Consider the following 4,938-nt stretch of genomic DNA (forward strand, 5'->3'; position numbering starts at 1 on the left):
CACGCCATCACATCTCGTGAAGTAAATAGAGCCGGGGGCGGTTCTCTATCGGGGCTGCTAGATGACGTCACTTCCGTACTCAGGGCAATATAATAAATCCCGTTCAAATCAACAAATTGGTTCAGTCGTTGGATTATGAACTTTGTTGATAAGAGTGGCTATTGTTCTATGATTTACAGTGTCAATAAAAAAAAATAGATCACATTTAAAATTAACCCCAAAGGCTCATATATTAAATGAATTACCACAGACGAAAACAAAGGATATTATTGCTAGAATTATAGATCATTTTGTAATCATAAAATGTGATTTCAGTTTCAGTTTTTTAAAAAGTTTTTTTTTTTCATTAACGAAAATGTTTTTTTGCTTTAGTAAATAAAATAACCTTGCTGCTGTCATACAGTTGCTGTCCGAGGATGTTTTAGTACTATACTTTAGTAATGGATGCATGTGTTTTTTGGCAAAATTGTGAGCGAGCCCAATTCCTTGGCTGAGAAGCAACCCTGCAAATGAATGGTCACATGATGCTTTCCTTTTGGCATGAAGCAGGACTGATGGTAGCGCTCACCTTTTCTTCTCCAGTCAAGCATTTTTCCGGATGCCCCAAACATTTGGAAAGGGGGTTAATCAGAGAAAATAACTTCAACTCTTTTTTTCTTATTTTGGTCTGTATTTATGGAATCCCCTTTTCACTGGTCACACCAGGCCATCCTCCAAAAGTCTTACTCCCTCACCATGGGTGTAGATGCACTCATACCTGCTTACTGCCATTCCTGAGCAAGCTCTACACTGGTGGTGATGTCCTTATCCCGCAGCTGAATCAACTTTGGGAGATAGTCCTGGCATTTGCTGGATTTTCTTGGGTGCCCTGAAGCCTTCTTCACTTAAAGTTTGTAAGGTCACTAAAGGAAATTACTTTAATTTTCATGGCAAATAGGGACTTTGCAATTCATCTAATCACTATAACATTCTGGAGTACATGCAAATTGCCATCATAAAAAAACAATAATAATAAGTCAGCACTGGAGATTTTTAGAAAATCAATGTCATTCTCAAAACATTTGGCCACTGGTGTACAGAAAGATGTTACATTGTAAAGGCAGGGTGGGATGTTAAATGATGAATCAATATACGGCACTGACAGTTTCTCTGTCTCTGCCTCCAGCTGTTCAAAGTGATGTAATAAACAGCTGTTAACCATTGTATATTTTCAAATAAACAACCACTGCAAGAATTAAATGCTGAAATATATAATTAAATGTCATAGTGTATTTCATTATTTAATTTATCTACTTAGGAATTGGTGGCTGCAAAAAAAAAAAAGGCTCTGCGTCTACAGACAAACATTCACAATACACAGCATTTTGAGAAAAAACGGAATTATGGGGACATGTGCGTAATTGTGGGGACAGGTGACGGTCAGCCAATCAAATGCTGTGAAATATACACTGGTGTGAATAATTCATGAAGTGGTGCATTACGAGGACCTTCCTACAGGGGGCGTCATCAAATACACAAAAATACACAAATTCATGTAATTATGGTTTACAAGGACATTGGCTAAAACTTTGGATTTAAGCCTTCTACAGCCCTAGAAGCACTTCTGCATTGAATGAATTATGAGGACATGGGCTGTGTCCTCATAATTCAAAATGTCCTCGCAGTGTTGCGTGTATTCAGGTGACATGTCCTCATAATACACAAAGGCAAACACACACACACACACACACACACACACACACACACCCACACCCCCACACACACACACACACACACACACACACACCCCCACACACACACACACGCTCGCGCGGGGCTTGTGCACTCCTGATGCGCTCGTGCGCTAGTATTTGTACTTAATTGCCTGTGTGTCCTCGCAAGTGGCGGCCGGTGAGCGCGGCTACGGAGCCGTTGGGTGCTTCTTATGGTTTTCTTCTGGACTAGTCGGCCTGTATTTATAAAGTAGTGGGCTGGCTGTACATATATTTACTTAAAAGATACATATGTGTATTGTAAAACACGAGGGTCGCAAAAAATTAATAAAATAAAAATAATAATAACAATAATAATAACAATAATAATAAACGCCGGTTCAAATCTGCCTTGGACGGACCGCGGGCGTACGGAATTTTTCTGAAATCCCCTGCTCACGTCACTAGTTAATTTAGTAATTTATATAACTTGAATGTTTTTGCACTGAGTGGTTTGGCACTTACATTTTTGTTGTACATGATACAATGACAATAAATATTATATTCTATTTTATTCTATTCTATTCTACCTGTGAAATGCTTGGTACAGAAGTATGGAGAGAAATATGTGTCTTTATTTTCAATCAAACAAAAACAGGATTTGCAATTTTAAAAAAAATCAATAAAACAAAAAGGGGATTTGCAACCTCAAATAAATTTCAATCAGACAAAAAAGGGATTTCAAATAAAAAAAATATTTGCAAACAAAAAAAACTAATTGCAAACAAAATTGATGGATTTGTATTTTTTTTTCGGTTTTGTTTGCATCTCCTGATTTTTGGTTGCAAATCTGTTTTTTGGTTGCAAATCTTTTTTTTTGGTTGCAAATCTTTTTCTGTCTTGTGTGGGCGGGCCTTCTACTCAACCGATGATAGAAGCCTTTTCATTGGTCAGCTTGAAAGCCGCTACGACAACGTTCATTGGTCAGCTACGAATGGGGGTGTGACAATGTCCGTCTGACTCTTCCTTCTACAGGCGCCGCCAGCATCGAGATAAATATTGCTCTTTATTTTACCTTTCTGTTTTAGTTGCATCTTATATTTATCTAAAAGCAACACTTGATCTATTGTTTATCTGGTGCTTTGGTCTAACCATTACAATTAGCGTAATCACTCACTCAGCATTGCTTAGCAATGCTAGCTAGCTTTGATAGTTTGATACCTGACTCATTCATGAAGCTATGTTGTTGGCAGTCGAAACACACAAATATACGGCTCACTGGGATAGCTGTTAGTATGAAGTTTTGTTGTTTTGTACTCATAAAGAAACCTTTGTATTCGCTTCACATACAAGCAGGACTGGGAGTCAAATTTATTTACAGTAGCTGCTTCCCCCTACATCTTGGATGTTTGAAGTAGATATTAAATTTGTGATGATTATTTATTGCTCCTGGTTGTTTTCAAGTCAAGTTGAAAAAGTAGGGGAATCTGAGTAATGGGGACGATCACTACCGCTACTAATAAACTTTTCTAGATATAAAAAGACACACATAAATGTAAAATAGTAGACACTTTGTCTTTATAACACTGTGGAGAATCAAGGTAATTCAGTTTCAGAAACAAAAATGGTTTCTTCCACTTTCTGTTTAGTGTCATGGTCTGATTTATGGACATACACTAAAGGTTATCAAGTCAATTCATCTGATTACAGATTGCTCTTGATTTGGTTCTGAATGTGGAGATGGGATTCAGCTGCTACTCAGTGGAGGGGCAGATCTTTTCCAGGGGGGATACAGGGCCAGGGTAGCAAGTTTTCAAAAATATCAACATTATATAAACAATGTGTAACTACTTGCATGCTTGATTGGTTTTACCATGTTTAATAACTTAAAATAGAAATAATAAAATATAATAGTGTTTCTTGCATCTTTCTATTTTTCTGTATGTGGCCCCCAGAGGAAAACGTTTGGACACCCCTGCTGTACAAGAAACAGGGTGAGTGTCCTCTTTTTTTGGAAATGAAAATATGGTCACCCTAGGATACGTTGTACACTCGCCTGCCGACACACAAATTTGTAATTGGTGTGTGCGTCTCAACTTGAGACTGCCTGCCTACCCAAACCTAGAGCTCACTGCATGTCACTGCAAACAATACCTAAAAAATTGCTTGCAAAAGTTAAAAAAGAAACAAACATACAAATCCATTAATTTTGCTTGCTATTGTTTTTTTTTATTTTGCAAAAAAAAATAAAAAATTCTAATTCATTTTCTGTTTGATTGAAATTTGTTTGATTGAAATTTGTTTGATTGAAATTTATTTGACGTTTGTTTTATTGAAAAAACATTGTTGATAGCAAATCTCTTTTTTCTTTGATTAAAAATAAAGACACACATTTCTCTCCATACAGAAAAGCGCAGTGACACACTTGAATCTGGGGTGCACTAATACAGTGGTCCTCAACCCTGGTCCTTCGGGGACCGGTATCCAACCTGTTTTCCATGTCTCCCGCAGCCAACACAGGTGATTCATATCATCAGCTAATTAGCAAGCTCTGGAGAAGCCTGATAACGATTCCCACCTGTGTTGGCTGTAGGAGACATGGAAAACAGGCTGGATACCGGTCCCCGAGGACCAGGGTTGAGGACCACTGCACTAATAGTTACAGTGGGGTAAGAAAAGGGGATCCAGTACAAAGAGATTGCCTGAGAGACTTTCTCTTGCCCATCACATTTGTGATTGTTGGAAAAGGGCCCTCAAGTAACTGACTTCACTGTAAAACAAATTAACAGATTAAAATGAATGAAAAGCAAGTTGTCGGCGTATCTCGTTTTGTGCCTGAAAAACAGATGCTGCTGTTCATTTTCTTATATCTTAGCAATCAAAACAAAAACTCTGGTAACACTTAGAAAACAAGTCCAAAAACACAATTGTTTAATGTGTCTTTATATTTAATAGCCAACTGCTACCATAGAATGGAACATGGCATTGTAGCTGCATTCTAAAAAAGTAATGAATACTTTGTTTTTGTTACAGTACTTGTACATTGATGTAGTGTCATGTATTGTACTTTCCACAATCACACTTAATGATGCTATCTGCAATGTTTCGCTCATAAATATTCAGCATCTACTGTAACTGTAATCATGCAGCACATCATAGTTATCTTCCAACACAACAATGTAATTTCAAACTGTGAAATTGAAAAGGGAAAAATGTATATTATACCCAACATTTAGAGGAACCAATT

General features: G+C 37.3%; 1 protein-coding gene across 3 annotated transcripts in view; it reads right to left on the bottom strand.

Annotated features, from left to right (window-relative positions):
- LOC147178296 (uncharacterized) overlaps nucleotides 1-1,715 on the bottom strand; it is a 10,129-nt gene extending 8,414 nt beyond the window's left edge. For all 3 annotated transcript variants that reach the window (XM_086067040.1, XM_086067039.1, XM_086067041.1), the window contains exon 1: nucleotides 1-1,715. This exon is cut by the window's left edge and continues 765 nt beyond it. The gene's annotated coding sequence lies outside the window, so the exon portion shown is untranslated.
- Between the last annotated feature and the right edge of the window lie 3,223 nt (nucleotides 1,716-4,938).

This window comes from Leptonotus elevatus, chromosome 2 (assembly GCF_054856555.1).
Source record: "Leptonotus elevatus isolate MCC_2025b chromosome 2, RoL_Lele_1.0, whole genome shotgun sequence".
Taxonomy (NCBI): domain Eukaryota; kingdom Metazoa; phylum Chordata; class Actinopteri; order Syngnathiformes; family Syngnathidae; genus Leptonotus; species Leptonotus elevatus.